At 44.0% G+C, this 22,603-nt stretch overlaps 1 protein-coding gene across 2 annotated transcripts in view; it reads right to left on the bottom strand.

Moving 5' to 3' along the window:
* Positions 1-22,345, bottom strand: part of LOC146809889 (manganese-dependent ADP-ribose/CDP-alcohol diphosphatase-like) — a 192,798-nt gene extending 170,453 nt beyond the window's left edge. For both annotated transcript variants that reach the window (XM_085616749.1, XM_085616750.1), the window contains exon 1: positions 22,125-22,345. The gene's annotated coding sequence lies outside the window, so the exon portion shown is untranslated. The remainder of the gene's footprint in view (positions 1-22,124) is intronic.
* Between the last annotated feature and the right edge of the window lie 258 nt (positions 22,346-22,603).

Genomic DNA, 22,603 nt, shown 5'->3' with positions numbered 1-22,603 from the left:
GTATTATACCACAATGCCTAACATGGTATTGCCTCAGTCATTGCAAGGAGAATCTTCCAGGAACTATTACCAGTAATTTGTTTGCTCGCATGCTGAACTGCAGAACTTTGTCGTTGCCACACAGGGTGCCGATGCATTGTTAATGTTGTATGAAAATATGAAAGTGTCGATAAAAAAGATTCAAACAAAAAAAAATACTTTACAATAAAAACTAATTACTATTGAATTTACTCCCCACCCTATTTCCCTACAAACCTAACAACCCACTACTAAAATATAACTTACTATTATTAACAATACATTTAAAATATACATTAAAATTAACAAATTAAACTAAAAATATAATATGACAAGTAACCAACTTACATATTAATCATTTAAATAATGACTGTAGACTAAAAAACGAATTACTATTACATTTATATTATTAAAGCCCGCTACTACACTGTAATTTATTAATTACATTTGAAAATAAATTACTAAAACACTTAAAATCACAAACTATATTTAGGAAAATGTATAACATTTATACTAGAAATATATTACCACCTAAAATAATATATTAACTCAATCACATTAAATTAATTAAAAAACAATATTTTTACAACTGCATTAAAGAAAATGATATTAAAAACAGCAATGCTCTTGAAAAGGACATTATATACATGGCCACTGGAATTACGTGGTTCTGCAGCCTCTGCTTTTTCACCTAATTATAGATTTGCTGCATTTGACACATAATCAGTCATCTGCTATATAATCCGCAGCATTTAACAAAAGATATGTTTCTAGCTCAAACGGATCAAAAGTTACTAAAAATGGGGTGACATGTTCACATACAGTGGAAGGTCCTTTACAAAGGATAACTGGGCATCTTTCATTTGCTTAATTATATATTTAGCAGTCAAACTGACATTAATGAAGTTAAATCTTTGCTCAAACTGTATTATGATGTCTAAGAATTAGAAAATAATGCATTAATAGGATCAAAAAACGTGCAGCATTCTGCTGCATAATTTGCCTTTTCTTGCTGCAATAAGTTAGTCACCCCTGCTGCATAATTTCATGCTCCCCTGACGCATAATTCCAGTGACCATGATTGTATACAAAGAAAATAATATTCATAACAATGATTTTCAGACCCATGATATTTTGGTAGTAACAGTATTTGTTTAATGATAAATATTATTTTTTTTCCAGTAGATTTTTATTAATGTTTAGTTTTTTCCCCCAATGTTTAATGATATTTAAAACTTTATATTTTGATCAAACACTCCACTTCCATTACCACCAACACTCCCATTGCTACCACTACCCCCATTGCCACTACCATCACGTAAATCACCAACAACACTAGTATCTCTGGCAAGATTACTACGACCTCCAACATTAACAATACAGTCCCCAATAACCAACTACCACCATTACCATTACTACCAGCCAGCATGCATAATTTTCAGAAAAGCTGTATCAGCTACAAAGGCACCGCTGCTTATCTGGCTGTTAACACCTTCGCTGCGGCGCGAATTCCGCCGCAGCGCTGGGGGGGGGGGTGAGGGGTGAGCGCGGCGCCGCCATGCTCATGACGGAACCACGCCGTCATGAGTCACGGGCGAGCTGTGCTCATGACGGCGTGGTTCTGTCACGACTCCGCCCACTCTCTAATTCGCCCGGACAGGCGGGGAATTAGAGCCGCGTGGGAGGAGCGGCCGCCAACGGCCGCAGCATGACGGAACCACGCCGTCATGAGCACACGCCGCCCGTGGCTCATGACGGCGTGGTTCCGTCATGAGCGCACAAGGGGTTAAGCTCACCATCTGTGGGGGCTCTTAGCACACCTATAAGCAGGACACCATCAGACCAGAAATGAAGAAGTGCAAAAAATATAAAAACGTCAACAGGCCTTCTCCATCAATTCACCTAGGATCTAGAATGATATTCCCGTAGCAACAGGTCTGCTCCAAACCTATCTCAATTTAGGAAAGTGACTGAAGGCACACAAGGGAACCCAGCTACCCTTCTAATAACTCGTTGACTGTATCTTTGTTCTTGAAAAAGTATAGTGCTCTGCCGCCTTTCGGTTAGCTATGCACTAAAGGAAAAGCACATACATACACCCATATGATAACCACCTGCAACACTACAACCACCACCACCCACCCCTACTAGCACTAAAAACCCAACATCAGCACCACTACTATCACCACCATCACCACTACTACCACCATGACTAGTACTAACCCATTGCCACTATTACCATCAACAGCACTACTTCCACTATTAACAATATCTCACTGCCACTTATACCGGCATCATCAAAGCTACCACATCACCGCTGTCCCAGTCCTGCCAACTTCACCACTACTACAGACATCACCGCTACTACCATCAACACACGCTTTCAAAGCCATCAATGCTACCACCTTTCACCATAACTACTACCACCACCAATATGACATTCTTGTGCATTTGCATGTCTAAGAGCATTTCTAGTGACGAAGCGGACACTTCAGGTGAAATGAAGAAGTTTATTCCTTACATCGACCAGACATGAAGCAGCAGGCAGCTTTCCAGGAGCAGGTACAACTGGCAACTGCTGCGGCAAGTACAAATATTCAAACAAACACATTCCGAGATTCTAAGCTTCCCTCAGAGGGACTCTCACGAGAACCCTCACGAGGGAAGAGAAAGAAAGAAAACACTACACATCTCCTCCTTTACAAACAAAACAAAAACATCAGTTACAAATAGAATCCTTTAAAATAACAGGATGTCAGATTACCCTTTTTCCAAGGGTGCTAGAAGTGTTGGTATCTCTCATTTATGAAACATCATGCGAAACGATGTCTTCACCACCTTTGGCAGATAAATCCTGTGAAAAATCAGAAAAGTCATCCAAAACAGACAATTTGTTAACAACAGAATCAAAAGCAAAAGGAGCCTCACAGTAGGGTTGTTTACATAACGCAACTCTTTTGAGGTTCCAACATTTCCCATTTTCCAAAATGACAGCGTTTTTCCTTAATTGAGCAATACATTGAGGCTCAAAAAACGTGCTTTCATTTTTTGGAACAAATCGAGGTTTCTTGATTCTGACCCACTGACCAACAGACAATTGAACTTTTTGAGTATTATGCTTTCGGTCATAGAGGTCTCTGTACTTTTCATGTTTAAGACTCAAATTATTCTTGACATCAGCAGAGGACCAACTCACCTCCCCGCAACCTTTAATCCAACCAGGAAACCACTTGGCTCTGGGCTTTCTACCCCTCATGAGTTCGAAAGGAGAGAATTTCGTCAACAATAGAAACTCTGTAAGACCAAAGTGTTTTGAACAATTGCGTCTCCCAAGGAATATTGTTCTTAAAGGCCAACTGAATGGTCCCTTTCAAAACTCTATTGTATCTTTCTACCAAACCATTACTGCTTGGGTTGTACAAAGAGGTGGTTTTATGTTGAATTCCACATTTAGATACATACTGTGTCATAACATCGGAAGCAAACTGTACCCCATTATCACTAATGATGAGAGTGGGAGTACCCTCGCTAAGGAGCACTGTAACGAAGACCCCCTACCTCAGATCGGGCCCCCCCTCCTTACCCTGTCCCGGGAATCTTTTCCGCTCAATCCTCCCTGTTCAGACAGTCCATCCCAGCTTTCATCCACAGCCCCGGTGACTACAGGAACCCCGCCCCTCTTTCTCTTACAGGAGCCAATCACGAACAACGGACCACCGGAAGGACAACCCCTGATTCCCGGAAGTCCCTCCTACCCGTTCCCCGCCGGGAATAGAAAAGCCGGAATACAGGAAGCAGAGGTCGTCGAAGGATCGTGGAAGGAGAGTCCGGCAGGAGATACGACGAAAGGAGAGGACGAGAGCGGTGAACCAGAAGAGTGGTCGGAAGACTGGTGGAGTCCCCCGGAGGAGGCTGAAGAGCGGCCGTAACTCGGATGAGAGTTACGGCGGAGCCCGTGAGTACCAGTTTCCTTCCAGTATAGTACTCTAAAGCACCCGTGTGTACCTTGGGGTTCCATGTACATAGATGTATATACTCTCTCTCCTGTTAGCACCCCTGCACCCTAGTAAGATCTCCCAGTATCCATTGTACAGCACCTCACGCTTTGTACATAGTATCCCCCTCAAACCCCCTTTCCGAACACCCCTTTTCTCGACTTGTCCCTCTTTCTCCTTGTCCCTTCTCCTCACAACCTCTCCTCTTTATCACTCCTCGGTGAAGGTTACGGCAGCGGCATAGACTGTCCGCAGGTCTAACGGCTCCTTCTGTGTTTTTGTCTCACTGCCCTCCGAGGTGTTCGTCCATTCCCCTTCTTGGGACCAACGTTGGCGACTTGGACAGCAGAAGACCTTCGGTGACGACGACCGCAACCGACGGGATCCCTCATCGATTCCAACCCCTCCGGCAGAAGACCCGCATTCTATCCTGTTGCCCACCGTACCTTGAACTCAATAAAGTAGACTATTGCACACTATATACGGCCTCCTTGCCTGCTTTTCCAGCCCGCCAAATCCCAAAGATCACAAGCACATCATCAAAAAAATTTATCACGTGTCAGTGTCCTATTTTTTTATCACTTTGACTACAGGCCACTTAGAAAACACATCCATCATAGAAATGATATCTTTGCTAGAACTGCCAACAGGTCCCATGATTCAGGACACATAAGATCACTCATGGGAGGTCTTAAAGTTTTAAGGGTTTTGTCCGCAGATGAACACAAACCGCAATCTCTCACAGATCTCTCCACCTCAATATCTAGACCAGGCCACCAATACCTGCTTTTAACAATGCACTTTGTTTTAAAAATTCCTAAGTGTCCATCATGGCATAGAGATATAATTTTACCTCTGAGACTAAACGGAGGGACTAATTTCTCACCCCTCATAAGGTTACGGTCCAAAGAGGATAACTCATCTCTGACTTCCCAGAAAACCTTCAAGCCTTTAACATCCATTTTACGAGGCCAACCAATGCATAAAAATTCCAAAACTTTCCTTAAACACTCGTCTTTGGCCATAGCTTCCATCCATTCCTCTTTTTGAAAAGAATCAACCCCGTGGTCTCATAACCAAGCAACTTGAACATCATCCATGAGGTCGCCCTGGATTTCAACCATCTGGACTGACAACCTAGAAAGAAAATCAGCAACAGCGTTCTTTTTACGAGGTAGGTATACAATTTTGTAGAAAAAATCCAACAGCCGCATGGAAATCTGTGCTAACCTGGCAGTAACATTATGAAATGAAATACCAGTATTTGTAAAGCGCAGAGCTACCTCCGGAGTGGTGTCCCTGCGCTGGGGGCCCTCGGGAAGATTAGGCAAGCTATTGCCCAGAGTCACATTGTGCTGGCCGCTGCGCCACACCTCTTCCACAATCATACCAACATGAAACAAGATCTTAACTAAAGGTTTATGATCACACTTAATGACTTCATTGCTCCAAACAAATATACGAAAATGTTCCAGGGCCCAAGCACAAGCAAGTGCCTCACGTTCAATCACAGCAATGTTTGCACACTGCAGGAGACAAAGACCTAGAGGCATATGCAACAATGGACTCAAAACCATTTTTGTCAATCTGTGACAAAAGAGCACCAATTCCAGTACCACTGGCATCAGTGGTAATAAAATTTTTCCCACAAGGGTCAACACCCTGAAGAGCGGGAGCAGAGGAAATTGCGTTCTTAATGTCAGAAAATTCCTCCTGACACGAACCAGACCACACAAATTCAGATTTGGATTTGAGAAGTTGCCTAATGTGAAAGGTTCTGCTAGAAAAATTTTAAACAAATTTAGAAAAAAACTCCACAAGTCCTAAAAAGATTTAACCTCATCCTTATTTTTTGGACTGGGGGCATCAGTAATAGCAGAGACTAATTTGGTTTTAGGATGAATGTCGACAGCACTAATTTCATGACCAAGGTAACTCACACTATTGGCAGCAAACTTGCACTTAGAGAATTCTACTGTTAATCCAAAATTATTTAAAAGGGAAAGCACATGAAGTAGTTTGTTTTTGTGATCGCTACTATTCTTCCCCATGACAAGAATGTCATCTTGGAAAATGAGAACATAATCTAAATGACCAAAAATCTTGTGCATTAGACGCTGGAATACAGCAGCTGCAGAAGCCAAGCCAAATGGCATTCTGGTGTATTGAAAACAGCCAATGTGAGAAATGAAAGCAGTAAGATTTTTACAATCATCTGAAAGAGGAATTTGGTGGTAAGCATGAGACAGGTCAATAGTAGAAAAAACTTCCATGCCTTTGGTTTTAGTGAGCATTTCATTGATTTTTGGAAGTGGGAACTGGTCTATCATAATGTTACCATTGAGGTTGCGCAAGTCAATGCATAACCTCAGCTTTCCGTTGGCCTTCCTCGCGGCGACCAACGGAGAAATCATTCATTAAGAAGACTCTATAGGTTCGATGACAGCATCATTGGCTAACCTATTTAGTTCCTTCTCAACTTCAGCACTAACAGAAAAAGGAATATTTTTTAAGTTTGTGGCCTTTTGGAGTTGCATCAGGTTTGAGGTGGATGTGATGCTCAAAACCTTCCAATCTGCCCAAAGTTCCAGAAAAAACATCAGGAAAATGATCACTTAAAGTCTTGCCTAAGCATTCACCACATCTAAGACAAGAACTTGTTCTATACCATTATTTTTTTTGCAAATCTGTTTATATTGTTTCTTTTTTTTTTTTTTTTGGTAAAAGAATACATGTTTTGGCAGCATAGATTACACACAGAAGTTCATGAGCATATGCAGATTGTTAATCCGTGCCTGGCCTGTAGTCAATCTAATATAACCTGCTTTCGAGTTGTGTGCCAACCACCACCCGCCCAGAAGCTGGCTGCATTTTCCTTATCAGTTCTGGTGTTGTCTCTTAAGGAGGGGCAGTAGCCACCGTATACCAGCCACTTAGCCGTACATGCAAACTTATGTCACCCACGCAACTTAGGCGTTAGAAACAGATGAGTTACCTACAATTCAAAAGAAGAACTCATAACAGTGGCAGCGTGAACAGTTGCACACATAGATTGCTCCCCCCCCCCTTTCTACCCCTGACTCCCCCCCCCCCCACCCCTGGGACACTTGTTCTATACCATTATGATCAAGAATAATATTGAGTTCTCTTTGGATTTTCCTTCCAAGAACAGATGGACCTTTTTTTTTAAACATAAAGTTTGCACAAAGCACTTCTGTTCTTGAATCTAAAGATAAGTTTCCTAAAACCCAGCAAATCAATAGATTCACCCGTATAACTCTAAGGAGCAATATCTGGTTGTAGTAATTCTGAACCAAATATTTTAACAAATTTGTTGGACCATACAGCCTCATTCACTATAGTGAAAGGGGAACCGGAATCGGCTGCAATGTGCACATTGACTCCTCCCATGGACATTAAACACATTGGCTTGTTAGAGTCATTACTGTGTGAAATATTAGGACTACATTGCCATTGGAAATTGAAATACAACAATATTCATCATCACTATCCTCATTAGCGGAGGATAAAAGACCCTCCTCAATGCATTTAACTTTATCTTTGTTAAGCTTTCTGGTGTGACACACTCTACTGAAATGACCAGTCTTTCCGCATATTGTGCATCTTTGTCTGAGGGCTGGATATTTCTTATTGGTGGCAAGGTGATTTTTACTGTCACATCTATAACATCTCAATTCTTTCTTGCTAGAAATTCCATCTCTTTTGCCAGAAACCTTGTTCGCAGAGTTGAGGCTGGCTTTATTAGAGAGAACTCTAGCAACAGTTTCTTGTTGCAAATTATCAGAATTCTCTTTCTTAAGGGCTTTAGCACATATACCAGACAATTCAGCTTTCCTTGCAATAGCAAGAACATCCTTAAGAGAATTGTCGCTGTTAACCCATAAACTGTCTTGTATAGAGGGATCAAACGCATGCATGACTACTTGATCTCTCACTAACTCTTCTTCAATTACTCCAAATCTGCAATCAACAGCAAGTTTTTGAAGAGCAGTTTCAAAGTCATCTATAGATTCATTCTTAAGCTGTTTCCTTCTAAAGAACTTAAAACGGGTTACGCCAATACAAACCTTAGGCGAGAAGTAATTGTCTAAATGCTTAATTGCTTGGTTAAAAATGTTGTCATCACCAGACACAATGTCTTTGTTCAATTTACCATAAATCCTTAAGCCTTCAGGACCCAAACTATGCATTAATAAGGTTTTTTCTTTCACCAGATAACTTATTAGCATGGTCAATAGTTAGAAGGCAATTGATAAAATACTCTTTCCATTGTAACCACGGAACAGGCGGATCACCGGGAATGCACATGAACTCTTTCGGTGGATTGACTGTAATGTTGGTAGTAGGAGCAGCCATAGTGTAATTGGATTAGGCATAATACGAGTAAATTTGAATTAAAATATCTAACATGGGAGGTGGATTGTGGGTCTAAGACCACAGGGCCCTATCATCAACCATATCGCAGTTTTCCACGGAACATCGCTGGAAAACCAGCGTTGTTCCATGGGAAACAGCGATATCCCCGCTATCGCTGGAATTTTTATCGCCTCGGTGATACGCGTTGTTAATAACGTGCTAACCGGGCGATAAATTCCAGCAATAGATGGCGATAAATAAAAAAGCGCTAAGCACGCTTTGCGATATTTATGGCCGTCTATTGATGATATGCCCCCAGGATTGTTACTGGCCTTCACAGGCAGCTCCATGAATACGTCTCTTGCGGTCCAAGGTTACTGAGAAACCATCCTTTCACGATTTTTTTGTAGTAGAGTTTACCGTTTAAGCTACACAGACTGCTTCATTCTATTACCTTTATTGAACAATTGATTGTGGAAAAGGTGTATTTTTATATATACACACCCCACTGTATATTTTGAAGAGCAATAATATCATTTAAGTATCATCGGAGATTATTAAATGTAAAATTTAATAACAGTGATCTCCACTTTCCCCGGTCAATCAATTATCGTAATTTTTCTATCAAGTTTTTGTGCTCCTAAGCTCCGTAAATAACTGTGTAGTGCGACGTGCTTTACCGACCTCAGAAGAGGAAGTTTGCCTGGCCATGGTTCAAACTTTAACCCCTTTGCTGCTAGGCCTTTCCTGCCCCCTGTGCTAAGCCTTTTTTGGGCTATTTGGGGCAGTTCGCGCTTAGGCCCCTGTAACTTTTTGACCACATAAGGTATCCACGCCATATTTGCGTCCTTTTCTTCCAACATCATGGGGATTCTAAAGGTACCCAGGGTTTGTGGATTCCCCTGGAGGGGTCCCAGAAATTAGCCAAAATACACCAATTTTTTGGGGGGGAAAAATTGGAAAAACGGGCTGCAAATGAAAGCGTCTGGGTTTTTCTCTGCATACGGTATCAAAAAAGGGGTTGTGGGGCTGAAATCACCATTTTCCCAGCTTTTAGGGAATGACAGACTTTTGTCAGAAAACCAACATGTTTTACACAGTTTTGGCATTTTTCTGGGACATAGCCTTTTTTTGCTATTTTTTGTGCTTTCAACCTCCTTCCAGTTAATGGTAGAAATGGGTGTGAAAGCAATAATGGATCCTTGAAAGCTATACATTTTAGAAAAGTAGATAGAATTCTGAATTCAGCAAGGGGTCATTTTTGTAGATCCATCAAGGTTTCTTCATAGAAACTAACAGGTAAATATAGGAAAAATTGAAAATCAGTTGAAAAAACAGCCTTTTGTGTCAACGTTTTTACCTGTAACTTCTTCTAATTATGACAGCTCTTTGGAAGCAATATACCGTTACGTCCGCTGGACCTTCCTGGTTGTGGGGATATATAGGACTTGTAGGTTCACCAAGAACCCGACGAACCCAGAGTCAAAAACTGAGCAGCAATTTGCAATGGTTTTTTATTATGTTCCGGGTATGTAGCAATTATTGTGGGAAAATGAATACATGGAAAAAATCGGTATGAGAGACACCTATGTATTTCGGAAATGGGAACAAATTATAGAGTTTAGAAACAGTACATATTTGCACATTTTTGAAATACTAGCATGAGAATGATTGGTCATTTTTCAAAATGACTTCTTTTTACACAAAGTCTTTCATTTGGAAGGCAGAAATGCATCAAAAATCAATAGGTAATAACAGTTGCTTTACAAATCTGAATTACCCTAAGTCTCCCGATAAAAATGGTACCTCACATGTGTGGGTAGGCATAGTGCCCATGACAGGAAATGGCTCAAAACCCAACGTGAACACACCGCATTTTCACAATGAAAATGTACCCTTCTTTTGCGAAGTGTCTAGCTGTAGTTTTTAAACACTAGCTCTGCTGGCACCTAGAGAAACGTAGCAAACCTATACATTTTTCAAAACTAGACACCCATGGGAATCCAGGATGGGGTGACTTGACTGCCTCCCACCAGGTTCTGTTACCCAGAATCCCTTGAAAACCTAACAAATTGTGAAAAAAACCACATTTTCCCCACATTTCTGTTGTGGAAAGTTCTGGAATCTGCGTGGTCCACAAATTTCCAACCACCCCACGTTTCCCAAAGTCTTACGAGAAAAATGGTACCTCACTTGTGCGGGTCGGCCTAGTGCCCGCAGCAGGAAACGGCGCAAAACGCAACGTGGTCACACCTCAATTTCACACTGAAAAATGACCCTTTTTTGGCAAAGTGCCTAGCTGTAGTTTTTTAACCCTAGCTCTGACGGCACCTTGGGAAACCTAGCAAACCCATACATTTTTTAAAACTAGACACCCAGGGGAATTCAGGATGGGGTGACTTGACTGCCTCCCACCAGGGTCTGTTACCCAGAATCCCCTGCAAACCTAAAAAATTGTCCAAAAAAACACATTTTCCCCACATTTCTGTGGTGGATAGTTCTGGAATCTGCGTGGATCCACAAATGTCCACCTACCCCGCGTTCCCCAAAGTCTTACGAGAAAAATGGTACCTCACTTGTGCGGGTCGGCCTAGTGCCCGTGACACAAAACGGTGCAAAACGCAACGTGGTCACACCTCAATGTCGCAGTGAAAAATGACCCTTTTTTGGCAAAGTGCCTAGCTGTGGTTTTTTAACCCTAGCTCTGCGGGCACCTTGGGAAACCTAGCAAACCCATACGTTTTTGAAAACTAGACACCCAGGGGAATCCAGGATGGGGTGACTTGACTGCCTCCCACCAGGGTCTGTTACCCAGAATCCCTTGCAAACCTAAAAAATTGTCACAAAAAACACATTTTCCCCACATTTCTGTGGTGGAAAGTTCCGGAATCTGCGTGGCTCCACAAATTTCCACCCACCCCGCGTTCCCCAAAGTCTTACGAGAAAAATGGTACCTCACTTGTGCGGGTCAGCCTAGTGCCCGCAACAGTAAACGGCGCAAAACGCAACGTGGTCACACCTCAATTTCGCAGTGAAAAATGACCCTTTTTTGGCAAAGTGCCTAGCTGTAGTTTTTGAACCCTAGCTCTGCGGGCACCTTGGGAAACCTAGCAAACCTATACATTTCTGAAAACTAGACACCCAGGGCAATCCAGGATGGGGTGACTTGACTGCCTCCCACCAGGGTCTGTTACCCAGAATCCCTTGCAAACCTAACAAATTGTCAAAAAAAACACATTTTCCCCACATTTCTGTGGTGGGAAGCTCCGGAATCTGCGTCGATCCACAAATTTCCACCCACCCCGTGTTCCCCAAAGTCTTACGAGAAAAATGGTACCTCACTTGTGTGTGTCGGCCTAGTGCCCGCGACAGGAAACGGCGCAAAACGCAACGTGGTCACACCTCAATTTCGCAGTGAAAAATGACCCTTTTTTGGCAAAGTGCCTAGCTGTAGTTTTTGAACCCTAGCTCTGCGGACACCTTGGGAAACCTAGCAAACCCATACATTTCTGAAAACTAGACACCCAGGGGAATCCGGAATGGGGTGACTTGACTGCTTCCCACCAGGGTCTGTTAACCAGACTCCCTTGCAAACCTAAAAAACTGTAAAAAAAAAACACATTTTCCCCACATTTCTGTGGTGGAGAGTTCCGGAATCTGCGTTGATCCACAAATTTCCACCCACCACGCGTTCCCCAAAGACTTATGAGAAAAATTGTACCTCACTTGTGCAGGTCAGCCTAGTGCCCGCAACAGGAAACAGTGCAAAACGCAACGTGGTCACACCTCAATTTTGCAGTGAAAAATGACCCTTTTTTGGCAAAGTGCCTAGCTGTAGTTTTTGAACCCTAGCTCTGCGGGCACCTTGGGAAACCTAGTAAACCTATACATTTTTGAAAACTAGACACCCAGGGGAATCCAGGATGGGGTGACTTGACTGCCTCCCACCAGGGTCTGTTACCCAGAATCCCTTGCAAACCTAAAAAACTGTCCAAAAAAACACATATTCCCCACATTTCTGTGGTAGAAAGTTCCAGAATCTGCGTGGATTCACAAATTTCCACCCACCCCGCGTTCCCCAAAGTCTTACGATAAAAATGGTACCTCACTTGTGTGGGTCGGCCTAGTGCCCGCGACAGGAAACGGCGCAAAACGCAACGTGGTCACACCTCGATTTCGCAGTGAAAAATTACCCTTTTTTGGCAAAGTGCCTAGCTGTAGTTTTTGAACCCTAGCTCTGCCGGCACCTAGGGTAACCTTCCACACTCATACTGAAAACTAGACACCCGGGGGCTTCCTGGGAGGTATGGCTTGCGTGGATCCCCCAAAGTTTCCTTACCCAGAATCCCCTGCAAACCTAAATTTTAGCTTAAAAAATCACATTTTTCAAAACATTTTGTGTGGGAAAGTTGTGGCATCATCGGGCTCACACAAATTTACGACCACCCACCGTTCCCCCAGGTCTCCCGGTAAAAATGGTGCCTCACTTGTGTGGGAGGCCCAAGTACCCGCGACAGGCAAGGGCCCAAAACATAGTGAGGCGACATCAAAATTGGCTATCTCAAAACCACCTGGTTTTGCAAGGGGGGGTCACCTGGGTTTTTGGCCCGGTGCTCGGCGTCCATCTAAGGAAACCTACCAAACCCATACATTTCTGAAAACTAGACACCCGGGGGCTTCCAGGGAGGTATAGCTTCCGTGGATCCCCCAACGTTTCCTTACCCTGAATCCCAGTGGCGGCTGGTGACATTTGAAAGGGCTGCGGCGTAAAAGTGACGCCTGAGTGCACCACAGTCAGCGAGCGCAGAGAGCAAGCCCCAGCGACATAAGGGGGGTTCGGGGAGGATCTCCCCAGAGAAATAGTTTTTCAATGATTGTGCAAATGGTACATTTTCAAGCAAATTTGAGAAAGCAAGAAGGTTAATAAAGCAATTGTGAAAGTGTAGTTAGTTCATTGCACTTCCCCATTCTGGAACTGACCCCAAGGCAATGGTAGTAATGCTCAGAGAGTTAATATGCCTACTGCAAAGAACATATAGCATGCAGATCACAAAAAGGTCATATAATGTAAATAGTTCAGTTGATTACTGCTTTTGTTAAAGTCATGCTTTTGTTACTTGCAGTTTAAAAGTTACAGGCCTAAGTTATTGGATAGAGCTAGTAACTGTCATCAGAGAGCTGCATACAAATTGCAAGGCATAGGTTAGAGCGTTATGATTTTTTTCTCCAGTCAGTAATTATCCTAATGTTGCGAAAAAGGGTCCATTTGGCTAGAAATGAATTCTTATTTGTATAGTCAACACAACCATGGTGTTACAACTGGTTTTAAATTATACGTTTGTGCTGCTCCAGACCAGTCAGTCTTAAACTATACTACCTACCATTACGGATTACATGTGACACCTGCACCATGTAGTCCACGTTTGTTTTATGTAACATTCCCTATGCAATGATTTACACACGTATGCCATTGTCTCTGTATAATGGGTGTGTGTATGAGATGTAAATGGCTCTGAAACCCTACACTACACTATAAAACAAAAGAAAAGCATGTGAGAAAGGGGCTATGGAGAGATGAGGGAGGAGGCTATGTAGGAGCATAGTAGATGCATAGAGACAAGAGAGTCCCAGGTGGATTCGCCTTACAATGATTGCATGTAAAGATGAAGCTTGTCTTAGCTCACTGTAATTCAGTTTATGCCTTGTATAAAGATGATGACGCATAACACAATTACATGCTGTGCCATCAGTGGATTGGAATTTGTTGCAAACTATGTTTTGCTAGTTTTAGTTTATACCCTGATTACTAGCTTGAATTTTACTGCTAGTGTTTGGAAGCAGCTGTTTTCGGCACAAACCAGTGTGTTTATCACTTCCGAAAGCAAGTAGTAAAATGCAAGCCATTTTGCATCCAACATAAGCTATTCATCACTGCCCCCACCCCTCCCCTTGCCAGCAGGCCACTTGTGACAGCTGAGTGATAGCCAGGTAGTACGTCATCATCATGCACAATGCAATTTGGGGAATCTTCATACCAGGAAGAAAAACCCATAAAAACAGCAGCATCATCCGACCTGTGTAATGTAACTGGAGTTCGTGAAGGCAATGTGCTCGTGTAAAGCGCTCCAAGAGTTCGCGCTATTTAAAAACCTTCAAAAAACACATACGCACACAGAGTAACAAGAAAAATACTTAATAATTAAGGAAGCACGATTGTTTAAATAAATACACTACAAGCACTCTAGTGACTACTTTAAAACACTAACACATAATTCCAGTGTTAAACATCCACGTGCAAATATGATTACTCGGTCATGAGAATGACCATTTTTGGCGTCACTCATCTGGTCAACCGATTGCTGATGCATCGACCTTCACCCTCGCGATATAATCCCATCAAATTTCCACAGTATGGACCAATGCTCTGCCGCTTATTCTCGATTAAAATTCAGAACATTGTTTCCCGCCCAGTCCTTTTCACAGAGTCTGATGTAGACGGTAAACTTGCTGCGTCACGCCAATCTTCTTCCCGCTGCTGCAGTCTGGCCAACAAGGCCTTTAAGTGCTGCATGAGTCAGAGCACGGGCAGGAACAATAAATAGCCGACACAAATGTAGGCCTGCAGGAAGCATATTTATGATTTTTTATTAAATCACTGCCGGCTCTTCTATCCATTTTACATATGGATTGGTAAAGCACATTTAAAACATTCTTTTAGGCACGTGTATCCACAAACACTTTACACTCTGACTCCAAACTTGCAGTGGGCATCGGCTGTGAAAACACTTAATATGGATAATAATAGAACGTGGCAGAATTCCTCAAAATGATTCTCTGTTCTCACGGGATTAAAAAGGAATTACACTTCCTCTACAGTCTACACGAACAAAAGCTTCTGCAACAAACTGGATCGACAATCGACACAATGATAGAACCATCTAATATGGCCGACGGCGAGGACACAAACGGCCTTGTACCGGCTCAGTTTATAGGCAGCGATGCTGGGGGAAATGTCACAAGTAACAAACGCATCTGAAAAGAGGTGGGTGAGCCGCCGAAATCTCGAGCCAGGCTCAAGCCAGATGTTTGGCCCTGGCTGAGCCCGAGGTCCTCTGAAACCTCAAGCCTAAAACGAGCCAAGGGTTTACAGGAGGCGAGGTGGCCCAGAGGCTACAGCTGCCGACCGTGTATCATAGGGACCCAGGTTCAACTCCTGGCTTCGGTTTAGTATCACGAGAATTGCACATCATCTCCACAGTGCCCAAAATATAAAACGTGTAACATCGTCTCACTGTTGTGCCGCACTCGTCCTTTTTACAAGGTTTGCGCTTTGTGAAGGTGCGTACACTGAAATGTGGATTCTGCCTGCTGGTGGCTCTAATCCGTCAATAATTAAGGACAAAGTGAGACCCATCTAGTGGCTGAAATGCATCGTGGGAAAGTGGCAGGCGCGGCCGGCATGACTGGGGAGGGTAGGGGGGGAAGTTAATCAATAATAAAAGAACTTACCAGCCATCTTCTCCGGTCCCGCGTCGCATCACGTCTGCTGCTCTGCAACGTGGAAGTAACTTCTCCCCGCTCTTTTCCTTTGCCAATGAGGAGACTGGGGGGCCAGGCGGTGGGCTGAACCTTCTTTACTTTCCTGTTATTTGATAGGGCATGGGGCGACTTTGCGCAAAACGCATCACCACCCGAGCAGGAGCCTATCTTCAAACTCCTGCTCTACACAGGGCATGCGCAGCAAACCTAATGTTTGTGAATGTGAGTGAGGGGCTTTGCTCCTCTCTCACATGCGCAGACCATCTTTTTAACTCCTGCTCGTCTCTGCCTGCGTGCGCTGTGCGTGACATGCGCACAGCGCACTTTTACCAGCAATGAAGCGCACAGGCGGCCCGGAAATGTAAACAGACGAATTGTAAGCTGTCAATTCGTCTGTTTACATTCCATCCTGTTCACTGGCCGATTCTTTTGTGGGGCGCTGCCCCAACGCCCCTAATGGACCAGCCGCCACTGCTGAATCCCCTGCAAATCTCAATTTTAGCAGACAAAATCACTTTTTTCACACATTTTTGTGTGGGAAAGTTGTGGCATCACCGGGCTCACACAAATTTCCCACCACCCAGCGTTTCCCCAGGTCTCCCGGTAAAATTGGTGCCTCACTTGTGTGGGAGGCCCGAGTACCTGCGACAGACAAGGACCCAAAACGTAGTGAGACGACATCAAAATTGCCTATCTCAAAACCACCTGGTTTTGCAAGGGGGGGTCACCTGGGTTTTTGGCACCGTGCTCGGCGGCCATCTAGGGAAACCTACCAAACCCACACATTTCTGAAAACTAGACACCCGGGGGCTTCCAGTGAGGTATGGCTTGCGTGGATCCCCCAAAGTTTCCTTACCCAGAATCCCCTGCAAACCTCAATTTTAGCTGAAAAAATCTAATTTTTCACACATTTTTGTGTGGTAAAGTTGTGGCATCATCGGGCTCACACAAATTTACCACCACCCACCGTTCCCCCAGGTCTCCCGGTAAAAATGGTGCCTCACTTGTGTGGGAGGCCCAAGTACCCACGACAGGCAAGGGCCCAAAACATAACCAACAACAAGGCTGCCTATCACAGATTGCTGAAACTGAACAAAAGTCAACTTTGATGCAGGAGAACACTCCTTGAACACAACAAAAGCATTGAAAGTTGCTAAATTAAAGAGATGGATGGTCAACTTCTTATACCACACATAAGCCTTACGAATAGCAGTGTAAGGTTCCAACCTCTGATCTACTTTATCAACACCACCCATGTGCTTATTGTAGTCTAAAATGCACACAGGTTTGCGCACTTCAGAAATCTGACCTTAACCCCTTCGCCACGGCACGAATTTTGCCACGGCGCTTGGGGGGTTTGGGGGCAGCGCGGCGCCGCCATGCTCGTGACGGAACCACTCCGTCATGAGCCACGGGCGCGCTGTGCTCATGACGGAGTGGTTCCGTCACGACTCCGCCCACTCGCGCTAATCGCCCGCACAGGCGGGGAATCAGCGCCGCGTGGGCGGAGCGGCCGCCAACGGCCGCAGCATGACGGAACCACTCCGTCATGAGCACACGGCGCCCGTGGCTCATGACGGAGTGGTTCCGTCATGAGCAGGGAAGGGGTTAAACAGCCACAGGTGAAGTACTCTCATCATGGATTGTAGTCAGCATGTACACATCCCTCCTGTCCACAAATTTCACAGCTAGTAGTTCATCACTACGCAAGGAACTGCACTGTCCCCTCTGAAGTTTTTTGGAAACAAGCTCTTTTGGATAACCTTTACGGTTAGAGCGGATTGTGCCACAAGCAAAAGTGTCCACTATGAACAATTCCTTAAACAATTGCACAGCAGTGTAGAAGTTATCAAGGTACAAATGGTGACCTCTGTTAAACAGTCCTCTAGCAAGATACCACACAATTTTCTCAGAAATTCCAAAAGTGGACGGACAACCAGGGGGGTCAATAGTGGAATCCCTACCAGTGTATACCCGGAAATTAAAAACATTTCCTGTCCTACTCTCAGACAATATATACAGCTTAATTCCATAGTGTGCCCTCTTGCTAGGGATGTACTGCCTAAAAACCAAACGGCCCTTGAACAAGACCAAAGACTCATCAATAGATATTTCTTTCCCTGGAGTATAGATCTCTGAAAATCAATCTACAAAGTGATCAAGAACAGGCCGACTCTTAAAAAGACGGTCACAATCAGGGTGATCTTGTGGCAACGCCAAAGAATTATCAACAAAATGAAGCATCCGTAGCAAAAGCAAATACCGATCACGAGTCATAACTGCAGGAAATATGGCCGTTGCCATCAAGGGACTGGTAGACCAATATGAAGCCATGGACAGCTTCCTTATCAAACCCATCAATAAAGTCAAACCCAAAAACTTCTTCATCTCTTCCAAATTTGTGGGAGTCCACCGGGTAGTTCTAGAGTGGGGCATAAGTTTGTCAATGTTGTCCCTCAAAAACTGTTCAGCATACAAATTAGTCTGCTCAACAATCTCACCAAAAAATACATCATCCATAAACAACTGAAAAAACTGTATAGGCAAAAAAATTTCACAATCCACTCTACACCCTGCATCACCACTAAAGGCAGGCAACACCGGCTGCACCATGTTTCGATCAACCCAGAGTCCAGCACTTCCAGTAGAAAGCCTAGCAGCCTCAGGCTGCAATCCAGATGCCTCTTGCACCATCTGCACAGCAGTATCCTCCTCTAAAACAGGCACTTCATCCGCACTGAGAGTAGCTTCATCTGCACTGAGAGTACCTTCATCATCGGATGATTCCATGTGGAGAGAAAACTCACTGCCTCAATCTTCCCCTCTCTCCTCTCCCTCAGACGCACTGTCAGTCTCATAATCCTGCTCAGAGGAAGATTCAAGAAGCATACCAACCACCTGCTGAGCAGTCATTCTACGGCTAGCCATACTGCTTACTAATAACAGTAACTTGTCAAACAAGTCAACAACAACACTTTGTAAGATAAGCAATAAACAAAATGCACCTTTATCAGAAATACCTATATGCTCCAAAACGATACCACTCACTTGCCAGAAGCAGATAAATTCACCACCACCTACTGTGCACAGACACAGTATGGTCAACAATATCCCACTAAAAAAGAAAGAGAAAAGAAAATTACACATAAGACAATGCAAAACACATCGCAAAGAATTCCATGCACAAAACACTAACTAAATAAGCTGCCATTATGACACCACTTAAAAAAAAATTCATCCATACATGACAAAAATACTCATTTGGAGAAAATACAACAAAAATGTTTTCTTACCAAAAAAATGCAACTGCGCAAAACTGCAGAACACCACTGTCGAAATCGCAAACAGGAATCAAAAGCTTTACACTAGAATGAAAAGGAGAATAAAACATTACAATCACATATGCAAATAATGCACCAGTCCACACACAATCCACCAGCCAAGCTAAGGGGTAGGTGGGCCTAAGAGTATAAATAAAATATTCACCCCCGTAAAGGGGGAGCAACACTTGCACTTGAGGTCACTCCCAAATACAAAAATAAAAAAAAACAGGTGTCTAGTGGCTTCTGCCCCCGTAGATGGCAGATGGGCCTAAAAACATACTGCTATTCTGCCACCCAAAGAGGGCAGAAATGACCACAATCATCCTCCCATAAAGGGGAGCGACCCTTGTCCAAGGGGCCGCTCCCCAACGTAAAAAAAAACCCGGGTGGCCTAGTGGCCCTACAAAAAAACAAATCAGCCGATCTGCCCCTCACGGCGGCAGAAACGGCCAAATTAATGCTTACCAAATGGGAGCAACCCTTGTCCACGGGGCCACGCCCCACAAAAAAAAATCCCTGGTGGTTTAGTGGGCACAATTTAAAAAAAAAACATGGCAATCTGGCCCCCCTGCGGGGGAAACACAGCCACAAATATTGACCCCAAATGAGAGTGACCCTTGCCCAAGGGGTCACTATCCACAAATAACTCCCTGGTGGCCTAGTGAGCCCTACATTAAACAAGCATTTGCAATGCAATCGGTCTCGCCTTTGGGACCTTATATGTACTTAGCTATGCAGCACATTAGCCTGCGCCCTGAAACATCTGCTGTTCTTTTACATGGAGGGAAAGCAAGCACCAAACTGCGTGACACGCCAAGTATTGGAAGACACACGGGGAGAAATATTGCCTTTCAGCGGGAAATGGTTTAGTCCAAAGCTCTGTTATTAATATAAAATCTGGGCCTTCGGTGGTCATATCACTGAAAATACAAGATTTAAAAAAAATATTATTGCCTATGGGTGCTCGTGGAAGACAATTTCTATGGCCTGAAAACTAGAGAATGCTGAAGTGATTCTGGTATTTTACTGACCTCTGTTGATCAGAAAAAAAGTCCCTAAGCAGAAGCAGACAAGTCCTAGGGCTCCTCCAAAGCCCACAAACCATATAGTATATATTAAAGTATATACAAGAGGTCTTGAATGCTCGACCTCAAAATGTCGAAATCTGCCCCCCCATGGGGGCAGACTGCCAAAATCATAAGCCCCCAAAGGGAAGTGACCCTTGCCCAAGGGGCCACTCCCCACTAAACACTCCCTGGTGGTCCAGTGGGTATTTTTTTTTTACATAAAGAAAATCTGACCCCCCCAGGGGGGCAGACAAAGACTTAATTACATTGCCCCCAAAAAGGGGAGCGACCCGTGGCTAAGGGGCCACTCCCCCCACAAAACAATCAAACTTTTTTTTAAAAATGGCCACCAAAGGGGAGTGACCCTTGCGCAAGGGGCCACTCCCCACTACATTACTATTAATCGGCAAAGGGACGATTTTATTATTTAAAAAATGTCTTCCCCCCACCCGGGGGGCAGACAAAGCAAGTAAAAATTGCCCCCCAAAAGGGGGAGCGATCCTTGCCTAAGGGGCCGCTCCCCCCAAACAACAAAATCGTACACATTTAAAAAAAAAAAAAATCCCTGGCGTCTAGTGGGCATTCCTGCTGCACGAATGCACAAAAGAGGCATTGAGGGAAAGGAAAACCTTTTCCTTTCCCTCGATGTCTCTTTAACAAAATCCCCCCCCTCCCCAGCCCCAAAACTAACCTCTTTAGTCACCGATGCGCAGGAAGCAAATGGCTTCCTGCGCGTCGGTGATCCAAGGGAACCCTCGATGCGCGCTGACGTCATTGATGACGCGGGGTGGGGGGAGCTAGGGGAAAGTCTTCCCCTGCCTTCCCCGGAGCAAAAACGCCGATAGACCACCCACGGGGGGAACGCCAGCGCTCCCCCCGTGGGTGGGTGCCATGACGAGCTGGGCTAATCATGAGCACACGGCGACTGCATTCTCATGACGAGCCCAGCTCGTCAAGAGCATACAAGGGGTTAACTTACAGATCAATGCAGATGTGTAAGGTGATTGTAAGATCACTGAGCCATCTTCCTCTCCCAACGTTACAAAAAAAAGCAAAGAAAAAAAAAGCATGGCCTAGAAACACCACCCATGCATGGGATCCAGGAAACATTGGAGCTCTGCAATAAGATGTATTTGCTCGTCTTTTTTTTAACACCCAAAGGCACAGATCCGGAGCTTAGCTTCTAACTATTAATTATTTTCGTCACCAAAAAGGCAAAGCTATCCACACAGTTCCACGCCACACAATTCAACTCCACACATTTCAAATCTACACACCATAACTCGACACCAAACCACATAATTCAACGCAGCAACACAATTATACAACACACCACATACATCCAATTCACACCACAGAATTCCACTTCATGCCACAAAATTCAACAGCACACCACATAATTAAACTCCACTACACAAAATACCATAACACTCAATGCCACTCCACATAGTTCCAGTACACTCAATACCACAGATTTACTATCCACAAAATCTCACTGTACTCCATGCCACATAATTCCACTACACACCACATACATACATTCCACTACCCATAAGTAAAAATATTTACAACACCAATAGCTCTAACTCTCACAAAGGCGAGAAGTTTTGCATTTCTAATGCTTCTTCGAGCTCCTTCCATAAAACACACAGAGATTTGTGGGCCGTCTATGATGCTGTTTACATTTCAGACCCCACAATAACCGAGAGGCAGGCTGATTATCTGGGAGGTAACAAACAGCATGTAACGTACATAAAACCTATTGGGAATCCCGCTTCTGTCAAAGCTCAGCGCGTGCACCGTACCTGATTCGCCGGGCTTCGAAAAGAGGGCTTCGAAAAGACAACGCTCCCTGCAGGACTGCTCAGCGCCTACGGCTATTCTTTTAACTGCTCCATGTTTTACTGGGTGGCAGATACCGACAGACGCCGCCTCGTATCACCGAGAGCTTCTCATACACGTCTTCAGTTTCTCGCTGGCCGAAGTTGCGCGCTACAGCTAGCTCCACCATTTCCTGCTTCCTTCTACCGGCTTCGTCATTGCTGTGTGCTGACTCACTGCACAGTTTCTGTTTCTTCTTTGCCTCGGGCTTTTAGTTTGACTATTATATGGTTTAACCACTATTACTAGCAGGTGTTTTTAAATGTCAAAAACATCTTACGTGTTTAAAAAAAAAAAGTACACCTGTTCAGGAGTGACGACTCCTGTTTTTTTAAAAACTATCAAGTTAATTACTTTTTTCATTCCAAAGTATCTAGCACGTCAATTCTAATTAATAGACAAA

Source organism: Triturus cristatus, chromosome 7 (genome assembly GCF_964204655.1).
Source record: "Triturus cristatus chromosome 7, aTriCri1.1, whole genome shotgun sequence".
Lineage (NCBI taxonomy): Eukaryota > Metazoa > Chordata > Amphibia > Caudata > Salamandridae > Triturus > Triturus cristatus.
This window is presented reverse-complemented; position numbering and strand designations above follow the sequence as displayed.